The sequence below is a fragment of the Choloepus didactylus genome, chromosome 10 (assembly GCF_015220235.1).
Source record: "Choloepus didactylus isolate mChoDid1 chromosome 10, mChoDid1.pri, whole genome shotgun sequence".
In the NCBI taxonomy this organism is placed as follows: Eukaryota; Metazoa; Chordata; class Mammalia; order Pilosa; family Megalonychidae; genus Choloepus; species Choloepus didactylus.
The window spans coordinates 34,201,685-34,218,531 of record NC_051316.1 but is presented as its reverse complement, the minus strand read 5'-3'; the positions used below and the strand labels follow the sequence as shown (position 1 = coordinate 34,218,531).

General features: G+C 42.1%; 1 protein-coding gene across 2 annotated transcripts in view; it reads left to right on the top strand.

The window, feature by feature from the left end:
• LOC119505660 (spermatogenesis-associated protein 31D3-like) overlaps window positions 1-16,847 on the top strand; it is a 201,772-nt gene that overhangs the window by 120,000 nt on the left and 64,925 nt on the right. Inside the window, exon 1 of one of the 2 annotated variants that reach the window (XM_037798510.1) lies at window positions 11,089-11,175. The exons of the other annotated variant lie outside the window; for it this stretch is intronic. The gene's annotated coding sequence lies outside the window, so the exon portion shown is untranslated. Of the gene's footprint in view, window positions 1-11,088; window positions 11,176-16,847 lie in introns of those variants that run through there. 2 annotated transcript variants of the gene reach the window in all.

The following is a 16,847-nucleotide window of genomic DNA, read 5'->3' as shown; positions in this document are numbered from 1 at the left end:
GGTATGGAGCCCCTTCCCTTGGCACTTCCGTGAACCTCCCTGGTCTCTTGAATAGGAATTCCTTGGCGATGAAGGTCAGGCCAGTGCTGTTTTGTGTATGTCAGATGAAAAAGTCACTGGAACCAAAAGCTTCCCAGGATTTCACATGCGGAGAATCATGTCTGTTTGTTCCTTTCATGTTTACAAGATCACTCATAGAGGGAAGTCAGATCCTCTGAAATAACTTGCTCTGCAACTAGCCATGTTGGCTGTTATCAGTGCTGTTTGCTCTTGCCTGGGACGGCAAAAAATTTTAACCGACTAATGTACGATTTCCAAGCCAATTTCTCTTTATCTCTCCCTTTTTAAAAAGATAGGCATTTTACAAGCCCATTTCCTATTTTCAGATACATCCATTTCAGTGTATGAGTCTTAAACCAAGTAGTAATTTAACTTCAGATCCTGTCAATTTGAATACTTGCAGCTTCTTAAAAGAAAAAAAAAAAATAACCACCCTCCACTATTCCTTTCCTCTGGGAGAGCAGCCCTGGGTTCGAGTAGAGAGGTATGACAGAAAGGGGCCTTGATTTGAGGCCTGCCTTGTGGGATCTTTCCAAGTCACTTCTCCCAGGCCTCACTTGTCTCAGCTATAAATGGAGATCTTGGGGAAAACGGGAAAATGGGGAAAGGGAAGGAGGAATACGTGTTGAAGAAGAAAGGGCTTTGAAAGTGTGAAACTTTATTCAAGTGCCCTGCTCTCCTTCTTACACACACACACACACAATATGCATGCACTCACAGTTAGCTGCATGTGTGTTCTGGATTTCTATTGTGTTTCATTTATGTTTCCTTTAAAAGTAGGCATTTTACTCCCTCCATACACATTTGGAAAAAAAGCTGTCTCTTGTCATATGTACCCACTGATCTCACTGGCATAGAGGCCTTGGATTTACTTAGTTCCTTTTGGCAGTACCTGTTTCCTCCCCAAGGTTCATTTAGCTTAGTGTCAAAAGCACAGTGTGTTCCCTCTTTGTTAATGTAACCTCTGTGTTTTTTAAAATTTTTTTCTTTTTATCAGATTTGAAAGAACAGGGACCCTAGAAAGCCTGTGATATGTAAATATTTAGCCAGGCAGATAGGGATAGTAAGCATTTTCTCTCTTAACACAAAACTTGATTTTATTTGCTGAAGCTGTAATCTTGTTTGATAATCCATCAGTTTATTATCAGCTTGGTGATGAGACATAATGCCACAGGGAGATAACCAAGAACCTTCCCGGCCTGACACTACAGGGTTGATTACAGTGACTGGAGAGGATTAGATTAAACACAGCCTCTCTGTTTACAGTTGGGTTGCTGCAAGCCCTTTAACCCCTCTGCTCTCCAGGTAAGTAGATCATCTGAAAACCTTCAAAGCGGAGTCTTTTCAGGTGTACTACAACTAGCCATGTCTCCTTCCCAGGACCCACAAAGCCATTGTTTCAGACTCTGCATTTCTGAAGTGAAGAGAAAGAGATATGATGATGCTCCATTGAAGACAGTATAAAAAACAAAACAAAACAAAACAAAACAAAAACAACCAGAAAAGTCCAGATTGGAAATAGAACAGAAGTCCTTTCATCCCACAGGTAGCATTATGACCTCAGCTCTAAGTATAAATTCCAATAAACTGGATTGCTAAACTGAAATTTTAATATAGAATTAATTTGTAGGACTCTCAAGGCTGTAATCTGTGGTTTCTGAACCAGGGGACCTTCAGAGAACGTTCTAGTGAGAGCAGCTCACATGCACAACTCCAGGGGGGTAACCTGCACATATAGTGCAGCAGAAGTGGTGCATCTAGAGTTCTGCAAAAAGGTAGTGCTACTTCCTGTCCTTGGTGGGAGGCAGAAAAGCAGAGAAGTGTATCTTTCCAACTCTCATCTTTATCAACCCATTCTTTTTTCCTTGAAATGTATCTCCTCAGAAATATTCATTATGCAAGATGTCTCTACCCACAAATCCAGCCTTGAAGCTATAGGTCTGTAGTTACTTGCCTGCTTTCTGGCCACTGAAAATAGAGGCTCCGTGGTTGTAGAGTACTCAGCAATATAATGCATTTGCTTTTATTATCTCACTGGAGCCTTTCCTGAGCTAGGCAGATGAGGAAATTGAGTTTCAGAGAATATAAGTGCCTTGTCTTTGCACAGTTGGTATTTCTTCTGCTTTTTTGTTCCTTTCCTATTTTCTTCCTTTTGTTTCTTTCTTCTTGAAAACATTTTCTTAAAAGTGTAGGCTCTGAAGCAGATGCCTGGGTTCAAATCCCAGACCTTGGGCAAGTTACTTATCTTGGTATGCCTTTATCCTCAGAAGTAAACTGAGGACAACAATATTATCTACCTCACGTGGTTATTGGGACTGTTGGGACAATAAGGCAGTTAATAAACTATAGTGCTTAGCAATTATGGTACATAGCAAACAGTCAGTGGGCCTCAGTGATTGTGGCTATTACAGTAGTTTTCTTCCATTCCCTGTTTTTGTCTCCTCATCAAAGGTTAATTGAGTGCCTTCTCTCCAAAGAGCATGGTGCTAGGCTGGGGGGATGAGTGAGAGAGGGTCCCTGTTCCACGGGATTCGCCATGTGTTAAGCGGTGCAGTGTTAGGGGATGACCACAATGGAGGTGTGTCACGGCTCCCATAATCGCACGTGAACCGTTTGGTGACTGTGGTTAGCTAGGAAGGCCTCATGGAGGAGAGGACCCAACATTTGAGTTGAACATTGGAGAGGAAGCAGTGTCTACCAGGCCAATGTGCTCGAGATGGGTATCCCAGATCAGCATACACGACCCCATGGCTGTGTGAAAGGCCATGGCAGGGTTTGCCAATGGGAAAGTCATCTGCCAGTTATGGCTGGAGTTAGGAGTCTGTGGGTGAGCGTCATGAGATGAAGTTGAATGTGAGGCAACATCCAGATTTCTAAAGGCCTGTCCTCTCATCAGACTAAAGAAGATAGAGAAGTGACACTACCACATCATTTTGGCTTTGCTGGATCACTTTCTGCAGCACAAGAGGCCACCTGGAAGGGGCCATATTGTAATAAGTCAGATGAGACACTGGTCTGAATTCAGCTTCCCTTACACCTCAACCCAAGGCTTATGTGACAGTCACAAGGAGGCAATGACCACCCGTCCACCCCACGCCTCGGCTGCAAGAGGGTCCATGAAAACAAGGGATATGTCTGGGTTGTGAGTGGAGGGGACCAAGTGAACAGGAAGATGGAGGCAGCCATGGGCAAAGGTTTGCCTGTGGGAGCAGCCCCTATTGCTGTATCAGCATCGATGGGCAGCTTGCCAGGTTGAAGGACCAGCAGCTAATACAAGTGAAGAAGCTCACAGATAGTGGATGAAGCAGGCCCTGGAATTTCCTTTTCACCCAATAGCCATCACAAGTGTTCCTGACATAATCACATATCTTATGACTGTATTTTGTAAACAAAAGAACAGCCTCCTGTTCGTTCCCCTGCCAGGTAGAAGCACACAGCACTCGTTGCTGTTGACAGTGGGAGAATGAGATAATTACCCCTCTCCATTTTTAGATTCCTGGGCAAATTCCAGCATTTCGGTTCAAAAAGGGCTCCCATGTTGAGAGGAATAGCATCGTACTGTGTGGTTCCCACTTGGTTTGGATGTGTGAGACAGAAGCTGCTTGGGCAGGTCACTTCATCACTCTGAGACTCGGATTTCTCTTTTGTAAAATGGGGATAGAAATATATAAATGATCAAGATGGTAGTGAGGATTCAGTGAGGAAACATATGTATATAAACTCTTTGTAGTTGTTAAAGCTTTATGCAAACGTTAGTTCTTAGGATTAAAACAGGAAAAGATTCACCTCACAAGAAAGAGACGAGATGTTTGCATTTTGTAATACGCACCCACCCCCACCCCCTTGAGACCCTTTCCAGATCGCTTGGTGATTTGGTAGAAGAGTGAGCATCTTTCCTTCTAATTGGTTCTAATCCAGCTCTGTGCTCATGTGGCTGCCTTGGGTAAGGCATTGCATCCCTGCCCAGATTTGTAAATGGGAAGTGGTCTCTCCATCTCTTTCTTCTCTCAGTTGCTGCAAATTGAACTGGACGGCGTCGGTGCTGCCTGCTGTGAAGGTGGAAAGCGTGGAGTGTCATCTGGATGGGTTTGGTAAGCACTAGACTCCCTTTCGGCTCTGCTTTTGACAAACAGAGTGACAGCCCGTCTCTGTGTTTAAACAAGTTAATGTGTATGTTCCTTGACATAAGGAAGCGCCCCAATCATGAAATACAGCTTGCGTGTCGTTTGGTTTTGCGATTTTATTGAGTACTACTAATCTTGACATATTTTGGTTGGCACCACATTCTTGGTTTCGTGGGTTAGCGGTTGAATAGTCTGCAGATTTTGGGAAACAAAATCCTCATTTAATGGTTTAGTTTGGCTACATTTCGAAAGTATACAAAACCAAAATGCATTTTTATTTTATAGGGATTTTTTTTCAACCTGTGGCTTTGAGTTTTTTATATGTTTTTTCTTTTTACTCGATGTCTTCTTCTCTCTCCGTCTCTCTGTGAGTTCCATTTGTCGCAGCCCACAAGGAAAACTCCAAAGAAAGAAAAGCTTGTGAACTGACTGATGCTGTAAGCAGAAAACCTCTTAGTACTGCTCGATGTCAGGAATATGTTTACATCCTGGCCTAATGGCTCTGACCCCTTGTGTGTGAGTGCGGGGACTGGGAACATCCAAAGGCCACCAGGAAAAGGAATGACAAGTCCAGAGCTCCTCAGTAAAAGCACCTGGACTAAATGTACAACCAGGCTTCAGTCAACACCCACCCTGAAGTCACTGAACCCGATGACTTCATGCCCAGGCAGGAAAAGCAAACAGGCCCCTGGCTTGGTTCCGCTCCCCTCTTTTCCCTTTCCCTGCCTCTCACCGTTCCTGACCCAGGAACAATATTTAGAAAGCAGTGTTGGGTCCGGGCCGCCCTCTCAATTACTTTGGCTGGAACCTTCTTGAGTACATTTTGCTATCTCTTTGTGATGTAAACAGGGGCACTGGCAGTTGGCAGGGATGCACTCTTTCTGTTTTAATTACGCAAGGCATAATTACAGTTCCAGGGTCTGGAAACAGCATAGAGTTCTTTGGAGAACTTCACAGGGATTTTTCAGTTATGACATAGTTTATCTGAGGAGAAAAAAAGAAGGAAGGCATTTCTAAAGAGGAAATAATACCACCATTCATCGTGCGTTCCATTCCAGATTGAGTAGATCACAAAATCAGAATAAAGGTTGTGGGGGGGTGTCTGAATGTTGGGCTCGGAGAGAGAGTGGTGGGAAACTCTGGATGAATGTGGGTGGAGAAGGACTTAAAAATAAATGTTTTTACTGAGTAGGAAAGCAACTAATAAAGCATCCAGCTGTGTCTGAGTGAATTTGCAAATACCCTGGGCCCTGGGGATCTGGAAGGAGATCCCACCGTGGTAATAGGAGTCTGGCTTGAACTGGAGTCATAAAATTCCCTCTGCCTGTAGATGTTCAGTAACAGGGCACTTGGTTACTCTGCCGATGTAGCGAGAACTCTCAGAGCTGCCAGAGTAATGGAGAGAGCAGTGACAGGGAGGCAGAGAGAGAGGACTGCTTCTCTACTATGAAACATGTCTTTATAGGTAATTCTGATGTATAGTAGGTATCAAATAGAGCAACTAAAAGATGTTTTACTTCAGATTAGAGCCAGCACGGTATTTTCCCCATGGCACTAATAATCCAGCAACTTTCACAAGCCCATTTCCCCTCCCCGTTTGTCTGTTTTCCAGCTCTCTGTCTAGGCTGGCAGAAGAGTGAGCTGCTGCCCTGAATGTCTGCCTTCCAGGCGGGGAGAATCATCTGTAGTCACTGTGCTTGTGATATTCAGAAAAGAGAAAGATAATACATTTTTGGAGGGAAGGAAGATATTAAACAAATACTGCCTTTGCAATTTAGAGATAGGGATGTATATTTGGGGGCAGCCTCTGGGTAAAAAAAAAAAAAAAAAAAAAAAAAGGCATGTCCAGAACAGCTGTTTGTCACTGAGTGATTATTTAAGATGCCCCTTGATGCTGGTTTGAAATCCGGGGACATGCCAGGTCAGCCTAACATCTCGGCTCTCTGCATCACACAGGACGCAGGGCCCTTGTTTAATTGTGTACTTCTTACATCAAGGGCTGTCACAGGAACAATAAGAGGCCTGTTGTTGAAACCACATGGATTCCATCACAGTTGGGGTGGGGTGGGACTCAGGGGTGGGGGTTGGATAAGGTCATTGTGGGCTCGGAGCACTGTTAGGTTTGAGCCTGCCCAAATTATTTTATTCATGTTAAAATTCAGGTAGATGAGAAATATACTAAGAGGACAGAATTTCTTTTGCATCTGCCCCTTCCCACACTCTAATATTTGAACACCCTGCCTCTCCCACCCACTTTGAGCTGGCAGGCAGGGTGTCCTCTTGCCACCACCCCCCCCCCCCCGACTCTAGTGTTTAGTGTTTTTTTTTTTTCCCCCAATTTGTTAAGATGCTGAAATCTGCTTTGTGTGATTTATGGAAGAACTTGAAGTGATTAGTTTCACAGTGCATGAAAATTCCTCAGGTTTGGGGTGGGGTGGGGGGAAGGCCAGTCTGCTCCACTATTTGCCGTGGTCTAGCTGGGAACATGAGCAGCTCCAGCTGTAAGGAGATTGTGTTGAGTTATTAAACACTTGTGATAAAGCTGCTTATGGTTAATTCCCTGATGTCCTGCTGAAGCGATAGGATAAGATCAGATCGGATTAGATCAAAGAGCCTGGGAGCCAGCCTTTGGAGCAGATTCATTTAATCAATAAAAAGACCTCCTGAGAGAGGCGGAGGGGACAGGGGCAGAACTGGTAGCATAGGGGATTAAGATGAGGATGGAGGGAGGCCGGGTTTATGGGAAAGAAACAACGGTTGACAGGGATATATTTTCCCCTTTATTTTGGCGTATTCCCCAGATGTTTTAGCCAAGCTCACCAAAGGGTATAAAACGTCTATAAGATTTCATTATTCTGCTACTCCAGTACTGCCCTATAAACCAGGAGGTTATTAAACACACACACACACACACACACACACACACACACCGTTCTATGCCATAAAAGGTATTTCAGTTAAAGCAATTTAGGCTTAAATGATTCCCCAAGAAACATTAATCCCTTGTGAGTTAATCTGCAAAATTTCCTATTGTCCCTTTGTGAGGAGAAATTACAGAGAAACACCAAAAGGCCAAAGTCTAGCTCCACCCACCGCTTTGTATTCTGCCCCCCTGCCCACTTCCCAGCCCCACCGCCAATAATTATAACACATTGTGTATTAAGAGGTGTGATGTGGCTTCCTTCATCCATGATTAACACTTGAACAAATGCATATTCATTCCTCTCTTAGCTCTACCAAGTCCTGCTAAAATAAGAACTTGCCAACAAGGAAGTGGTGCCCATTAGAAAGTTAACCATGGAAAACGAGAGAAAAAATGAAGGATGGAACAAATTAAGGGTACGAGACTCTCAATGGTTATTGGCCTTAATGGTGTTATAAAAATGATGTGGCTTTAAACAGGAATAATTTATATTCTGAATTAAATAAGGATATGTATCTATAAATCCATTCTATAAAACTTAATTTTCCATCTAGATATGCTGATTACTTGGGGCCCTGCATACCTTTACCGGTTGTTAATTACTGCGGGACGGTTTAACACTATTTTCCAAATCAGCATGCATGCATAAAATGACTGCAATCCAATTTGACACATTATTAGTGATGATTATTGTCATAGATAAATTAGATTGAACAGAAAATAACCTTCATCCTTAGCATGTTTTAGCTCTCAGAATTAATGTGATTTGGTGAACACATATAAATAAAAATCTGATGAGTCCCTGCTGACTACAGGGCCTGCTGGTACTGAAGTGTATCAATTTCATGCAGATGATGAATTCCTTAAGCATTCAATGATAATCATGCTTGATTTGACAAGACGTTCTCATGCTATTTTAGGGCCTTAATTTTCTGTGAAGTTCTGTCAAGTGCTCATCAAGCACCCACTTATCTCCTGTATCTTAACCTGGCAGCCAATCACACGGTTGCCTAACAGCACAGCCGAGGAGTGCCATTCCATTAATATTCGAGTCATGTGACTGTCCAAGGAGAGAAACCAATCAATGGCTGATTAACATTCAGGTCACATGACTCCCGAGGAGCGTAAATGAGTTACACAGTAAGACATCAAACAAATTTTCATCTTGAAAGAGTGATTGCTTTTTCTGCTGCTGTGATGTTTGTCAAATTCGCTCTAGCCTTGTCCAATTAAGCTCCATGAGCTGAATTAATAATGAAGAGATGTAAGCAGTGTGCCAGCATGAGAGCTGTGAGTGGTGCCACAGAATAAGAACTGCAAAAAAAAAAAAAAAAAAAAAAAAAAAAATCCTAGAATGATTGAAAAATCACATCTGGATAACGGGAATAATTGCTTTTGCAGTCTTGTTGCTGTTTTATAATCTCTGGTGCAAAGTGTGGGCTGTAGTATGTTGGAACCTGGTACTAACTTTGGGGTATACTATACTTAAAAGGTGAATGTGGTTTTGAGTTTAGAATGATTTAAAAGGCATTGCACAAATACATGTTAACTGGATTCTTCTTTGTGACTATAGTAATGAATTTCATTTGCACACTCAGTTATATTCTGGGGCCTTTTAGAGAGCTGATCTTTCAAGAATTTCAAACTATAGAAGGGAATGAGAATATTCTATATTCTTATATCCTGAGTAGAAGGATTAAACCAAGTTCTTTAATGAGAATTTGTCTGTGTACATGTGTGCTGTTCATTTTCTTGACATTCATTTGTCAATAAATTAAATACATTGAATAATTTCAAAATGCATATGTAAACCCAATGAGAATTTTCTGAAAAAAGGAAGATGCACTCTCACTGTTGATAGTCAGTGATAGCTGTCTTATAGTTTCAGGGAAAGTTCCCTTCAGTCACAGTCTATTGCATTTCAGCACAGACGCACTACTAAATTCAGGTGACGTGTTTAGAACAGAGTTCGTAAGACTAATAAAACTTTCATTCCTTCTCTGAAGGGAGTGAGACTTGGCTAATGGTTTATGGGAATTATCAAAGAGTGTCAAATCCCACTTAATAAGTTCCAGCATGAAATTAGCTAAATTCCCAATGGCCTTTCTAATAAAAAGTGTTGGGTGTGCTGGAAAGGGTGTTAAAACAAGTTACTTGGAAGTGACCAGAAATCAATCTAACTGTAGGCAGGAGGTAATGTTTATGTATACAGTTAATAACCTTTTTAATGGGACTTCTTGGCTGGGTGATTCCCTTATAGGGAGGAAAGTGAGATGTGGAACACGGGGTAGTCAAAGGGCCATAAGTCAATTCCCAGCACTGTTAGTCAAGGATGGAACTTGCAAAGAGAGAAGCAATGAATTTAAAAGCCTCTGCAAGTAGAGAGAGTGGGTGGAGAGATGAGTTGTTCCTTTAGGGCATGAGGGTAAGGAGGTGGGAGAGGGGTGGTTGGGAGTCCAAGCTGGGATCATCACAAGGGAATTAATTGTAACTTACTTAGTCCAAAGAACAAGGGACTCCACAAATTTCCAACAGTCCTCTTCTTAGGAGGAGGCTGGAAAGAGGGCACAATTTAGAAATGGTTAAAAAAAAACAAAAAACAGAAGTAGAATCCCAACTACTGAGGCTCAAATTGAATATCTGATATCTGTGAACACACAGCTCTGTGTTTGTTTGAAAAAAACCTGAGGTACCCAAGGTAATGTACATTTAACTGATTTTTCTTTTCCTGAATATTTTACCCATGACTCGCTTTGAGGCAAACTGGCAGCCTCCAGCTCTCTTGCATTCAACCCACGGTCGGGGAACCTCTTCCTACAAGCACCCCCACTTCCTGACACTTAAGAGCCATGAGATGGAAGGCTCACTGTTGTCAGTCGGTTTGGAAGGCCATGAATAAAAGAGTCTTCCACTTTGTGCATAACTTTACATAATTAATAGTTTTCCATGCAAACTATTGTTGGCCTTAATTGTTGTTTCAACAGCTGTTTTCATTAAATTGCCCGCTGTGTCTAATCCTTTGAGCCCCACTATTCATAACAAGAACAGCTCCGAAGCTTGCTCTGGAGGAAGGGTTGCCTGCCAAGCTGGAAAACCATCATGAAGTTACTTGAAAACTAAGGCCTACAGTGGGACTGGTTGTGTAGCTAATCCATTAAGGTTTTCAAAAGAGCCATGCTCTGTACCCTTATGGCAAAATTGACCCAACAACCAATCAATGCCTTTATTTGCTGAGTGGCTGTCCCTGAAGGGTCTTGTAACTGGGTCCAAGTCATAATCAAAGCCTCCATCAGCACTGAGGCCCTGGATGACATAAATGGCCAAACTTTCAACATGGCTGGCCCGCGTCCAGTCACACCATTCTGAAGATACAAAGAGGCTGTGTTGTGCGGTGGAATTCATTTTCTTGTTTACTTCCTCCAGAAACAAGAGCATCATCAGCACGCTCGGTGCATCGGATCAGACTGCGGAGTTGTTGACAGAAGCTTGGCAAGGCTTGCCAGCTTTCCACATGAAGTGCTAGCTTTCTTCTCATACACCCCCTACCGTTTGCGTCTCTGCCAATTGTAGCACATCAGAGCGGCCATTGAGATAATGACCGTGAAGTCTCATGGTACACTTTGATGAAGTGTAACATTTTTTAAAGGATTTTTGTCTGTGCCAAAATGATCGAGGCAGCTGGCTAAAACTCGCCCCATCAAAATCGAGGCTGATGAACAGCAGGCAGAAGCGTGAGCCTCCCCAGAGAAGGTGAAGAAGGTTTTACAGCTGAAGCGTCTCTCTGTGTCTGTGTGCCTCACTGATTCCTTTTTTTAAAAAAGTCGTCTTTGTTTCAGATGAATATATGTCATTTGCTGATGCTTCAGCTCCAACAATTTAAAATTCTCTTTTTTTCTTATTAAATCCCCAAAGATGCGGGGAATGATTCCTTTCTTACAGTTTCTTACTAATCACTTATAAAACAACGGCGTCTGTTAATAACTTTGTCTTGGTTGGGAAAAGCAATCTGGTGCTTCAGTGGAATAGCAGAGATTTTCAGCCAGAAGCGGAACCTGGGCTCATGTTCAGGTAAGTTAGGCTTTTTTTAGCTTAGCTGGATTTGAAACTATGATACACAAAAGTTGTTCCGAGCCAATGAAAAGCAAAATCAAGCCGATAACAACATATATGAAGATTGTAAACTTCTTTGGGAGAAAAATCATGTCTATAATTTATTGCCCGGTCCATCATGCCTACCATTTAATGAGTATCTGTTATCTCCCAGGAGTAATACCTGATGCTCCAAGTATTCTCAAAGAGTCCCTGAGCCTCACAATGACTTCATTCTACGGTGAGGAAATCAATGCCCAAAATGAGGAACCTGAGGCCCAGGGTTGTTAAGTAATTTGGCCAAGCCGGAAAAGTTGGGAAGTGAAGAAGGCAGAGTTCTGACCTGTGTGCCTGCTTACAAGATGTGTTCTCCTTGTCTGTGGTTCTCTGCTTCCATTGTACACCAGATATGGCATATTAAATGGTGTTCAGTGGGAGAAGAGAAAACGATTTGTGGTTGGCTTGGTAAAGGCACTGCAAGTGTGGTCTGGGAGCTCCAGACTTCTCAGAATGTCACAATTAAAGAGGCACCTGTGCTTAAGTAAGTTTACGCAGAAACCACAAGTGGAAAGAAGGTCACAGTTCTGTTGCCTTTAGAACTTTTGTTTCTGTTTTGGGGAGGAGGAATATATGTCAGAGTAAGGTCGAGGGCAGTAAACTGGGCAAATGGTGAGGGCAAAGAAAGTGTGGGATAGGGGAATAATGATAGAAATGCTTGTATATGTGCGATTCCCTTCTTTTCTTTTAAATATCTTCATACTGTTTTCCTCAGCACAGTCAGACAAAAGGTGACAAAAGCCCAGACAGCAGCACAATGGCACCAGGTTACTTTTGTGCACACATTACAAGGTATAGACTGCAGTGTTTCACTACCCTCTTTCCAAAGAGGAGTCAAGATAGATTCATCTCAGTTCACATTTACATTCTTTGTTGTTTTACTAATTATTTTAGACTTTAGACCCCCAATCTAATTTTTGCAGAGAGGTTCAGGCAACCAGATTTGTACACCCTTGCATGTGTTGTTATCTGTACATGTCAATCTTTGTCCAGTCTTTGTACAGTGGATGCTGAGAGATTGTAAAACGTGGGGAAGGCTTCTCATCTCCTATAAGCAAGATAGGAGTTACAGCAATCCATTTGCACAAGGAAACTTGCATAAATGGACAGAGAGGTGTTCTGAGAACTCTTTCAGCCTGCCTTCCATACCAAAGTACGGAATACGTATTTTGTAGAGGGTGAGTATTCTATTGGGAGGGTCAATCACAAACTCCTTAGCTCATTTCACATAGAAGGTACTCAGACTCCAAGGGGAAAACACTTCAGTTTATTTCTTTGAGGTGCCCTTGGGTAGGTGAACCGTAAGAAACCATCAGATTTTAAAGAAAACTCTTAGTGTCCGTTTGAGCCTCTCTCCTAGAATCACTTCCCTCATAGGTAAAATGATGAGTTTAGATTCCCTGGATCCTTCCCAGAACTCAAAGTTTATCGTGAGTATAGACTATTGCCTTTTGCTTCCACTGTCTCTAAAAGGACCAGGAAACTAAGCAAATCAATCCAAACTGACAAAAAAAAGATCTGTTTGTTACTTTCCAAATATGCCCTAGTTTCCATGCCTTTGCTCAAGTTTCTCAAAAGTGGGGACCCTGAGCCAAGGACATCAGTTCACCTAATTTTCTCAGATTCTACCCCAGACTACTGAATCATAAACTCCAGGGGTGGGACCCAACCATCTGCGTTTGAGCAAGCCCTCCAGGTGTTGATTCTGCTGCACACTTAAGTTCAGACCACTTGCTCAAGCTGTCCTGGCTGTCTGAAATGCCCTTTTTGAGGCCTGAGATCCAGCTCAAATTTTGCTTACTTTAAAAAGCTGTCTCAGCATCTCCAACTGAAATTATGCTCTTCAGTTCATACCATTTTGGACAGTTGTTGAAGAACTTATTAGAACTTCCTTGCATATGTTGTTATTTGAACATGTCAATCTTTGTCCAAGACAATGGGCCCGGCAGGGAATGGTCAACATCCTTTAAGATGGTCCCCAGTGATCCCTGCCTCCTGGTAATCCCCTCCCCTTGACTGTGGTTTGGTCTTATTGACTTACTTCTAATGAATAGAATATGGTAGAAGTGATGGGATGTCAATTCCAAGACAAGGTTGTGAAAAGACTGGCTTCCATCTTGGTCATGTTTTCTTGCTCTATTGCTTGTCCTCCTGTCCCCCATCACCCTTACACATTCTCAGCCCTTCCATCATGTAGAAGTCCATTGTCTCCTGCTTGTGAGGCCGTGTGAGCAAGTGTGTAAGTGGATCCTCCTCCAGTTGAACCTTTGAAATGACTGTAGCCCCTTCAGACACCTTGTATGCAGCCTTGAATGAGACCCTGAGCTAGAACTACCCAGTTCAGCTGCTCCCAGATTCCTGACCCACAGAAACTATGAGGTAATAAATATTTATTGTTTTCAGTTGCTGAGTTTTGGGGTCATTTGTTATGCAGCACAGCTAATTAATACATAGGACTTGTGTGCTTTTGTATCCTTTAAAGCACATAATGGGATGCATTCCTTACAGTAGGAGTTTATTACATAATTGTTGGAATTGAAAGAATTTTGCCTTGAGACATTTTCAAGAGTAGTTATTTTCTAAGTTTATAAGGGATGTATTCCCTGTAGGTTCCAGGGAAAATATGCCTGAATAAGTTATAGGAAAAGAGTAAAAAGGTGGGGGTTGGGGAAACATAGACAAAGGAAAAAGGGGTGTGATAAGTTTGAGGAAAACTGTCAATTAAGCTTCTAGAGCCTTTCCTTCAAGTTTTCCTGCAGTTGTGATTATTAAGCCTAATGGAAAAAAAAAAAAAAAAATACTTCTTTTACCGTTTGAACAGAACTACCCAACTAAATATCTGCAGTACCACAAAAAAATCCAGAAGTTCTAGCCAGACCCCACCATTTGAGGACAAATTGCAACATTCAAGAACTGAATTTGGATTTAGCTGAGACAAGTATCCAAACAACACTGCTCCCATCTGTTCTTTTTCCTCACTACATGCCTTTATCTCTGCATCCTAACAGACATATTTTCTAATCATTGGTTCCCAATGTTGCCTCACATGCTCTTCTGAGAAAAAATAAATCATCCAGGATTTGGGAGGAGCTGGAAGTCAGTCTTCCCATCTTTTATGGGTAGGACACCTCTGGCTTGGCTAAGTGCTACTTCAGATTTCTTACCCCTTTCTTGTCTGCAGGAGGGCTGGGGATGCCTGAGAGGAAGGAAAGGGTGTTGAAGACAATCCAGCAGCCCAGCTGCTTCCATGAGCAGCAAAGCTTGTCCATGGAGTGATGATGTGCACATAACAGAGACTTTCTGGGAGATTGCTGGCTGGGTGGGAAATGAGGACTTTAATTGTTTTAATTTTAAACAATCTTGTTAGCACTTTCCTTGAGAAAACAAAATCTTGGCTTGGATGACACCAAATACAATATGATTTATTTGGCATAAGTGTAAGAATTTTTCTTTTCATTTTGAGAATTTTTTTCTTTCCACCATTGTTGTCATGTTTGGTTTTGTTTTTAAGAGTAAGAAATGATTTAAGACAAAGAATGTGTGGGCTCCATTAAGTTTTATAACATAATGATAGGGATGTTTGCTGGGATGCTGTGTTACTTAACTAAAGAAAAGCCAAATAAAGCTATCTAACTCAGTGTGATTTTGAGGCACTGCACTTTAGAATTTTTTCTCATCATGATCTGTGGGTGGCCTAAGCAAGCTTTTCTGGGTTTGGAGAAGTTCTAAAATGTTGGTTTCTACAAACCTATGATCTTGTTGAGGAAATTCTCTGGGTTCTACTTCCTGCAGTTTCTTAATTGTCCCTTTCTCTGCATGCCTGTCTCACACTTCCCAGGAAAGTTTCTCCTTGGAGGAGGATTGAGTAGAAATGGCTGTCTCCTCTCACCCTCTTCCTGGCTCTCCCAAGTAAGAGGGAAATTATATTTCTGACTGTGGGATGATGAAGTCCCCCATCTATGTATCCACATAGCTCAGCTGGGTGAGTTAGTTGGTGAAGCTGATGCTCGTGTGTGACCGGTTTTTCTCTCTAGCTCTTGATGGGATTTGAGTTTTGCTACATCTCAATGGATGTGAGTTAGGCTGAATGGCTGTCTGCTCTACAAATCCAACTCTCCCCTTGCAGGCTTACCAAAGTTTATACCTTGAGGAAAGACATGAAAGACATTTTGGCCTCTGGTCCAAGTAGTGATCACTGATACATATTTGCTTGATATTAAAAATAATATTTTGATCCCTCTGCCACTCTGTATCCTTGTCTCAATTGGTTCAGCATGCAAAAGCAAGACACTCCAACTGACACCCTCTTTGCCAGCACCTGTTCTGTAGGCTCATTTTAGCTCCTCAACCTGCTTGTTCTAACCTAACTCTGTCTGCAGTTTCTGCACCTCTCCGTGGTCCAACCTTGACTCATCTGGCCTTGGAAATTTTGAGACTGGGCTCAGCTCCTCCCCGTCCCAGACTTGCTCCTGCTGAGAAGATGCTCAGCATAGAGAGAAGTCACACAATGGTGGACCCAGTGGCAGCATTGAAGGAGCAGTTGCCACCCAACCCTAGCTTCCTCCCTCTGTTTATCCTTTTGTCAATCTGGAAGACATTTGCCGAGGGTAGAAAATCCATGCATTCCTGGTATGATTTATAGGGCACTGTTGAGCAGATGGTATAAGTGGTCTGTTTTAAAAGAGGTTATTACTGGTCACAGAACTTCAAGTCAGCTATTTGCAGGGAGCTCTTATGAAGGAAGCCCCTGTTTGTGGCGTCCACCCTCAAGAGCACTGGACAGAAGGTTTACTGTGCTTTTGCATCCAACCACATTTAATCCATTCATAAGACCCCTTTGTATGAGATGCCTTACCAGAGGAAATTAATGTAGGATATTGCAAGCAGCTTTTAAGAATGTCTTTTCTACTCAAGAACTGTGTAGTTCTGAGAGCAAAGTGGGCCTCCCTCCCCCACGTTGTTATGACTTGACATCTCCAGTGTGGAATGTTTCCAGCCAGTTATGATAAGAACAGGCTGGACTTTTCACTCTTGTGGAAATCACAGCAGAAGGAAGCTATTATATTATCTATTCACTTACTCTCCTCCTGTAAATGTAAGTGCATTTAAGAAATGGGTCTAAATTTGGGGGACAGATGTGATGGCACTTAAAAATCAGGTAATGAAAAATTTAAAGTTCAAAATTACATTGGATAGTGATGTGGACAACAGAAGACAAACATGTGCCTTAGGGAGGAAAATATTCTCTAGCCCAGTAGTAAATTATAGATTTTGAATTTCTGGGAATGCAAACATTTTTTTTTTAAATTAGAAAACGGACATTGGATGCCAACTTTTTACCTATTGTTTTGTCAAATAAGGGCATTAGGAAGAAGCCAACTACTATCTTCAGTCTCATGATTTCATAAAAGAAAGGGCAGACATCAAAAAAGTAAGACAATCTCATAAGGCATCATTTTTTTTTTAAATTTAATAAACCTATCCCTATGTAAAAGGTCACTACTTTGGTTTTTGGTTTTTGACTTTACAACAAATTAGAGAACATGTCTGTCCTTAGTGCCTGGCCCCAGTTCAAGACCTGGTGTTTGGAACCA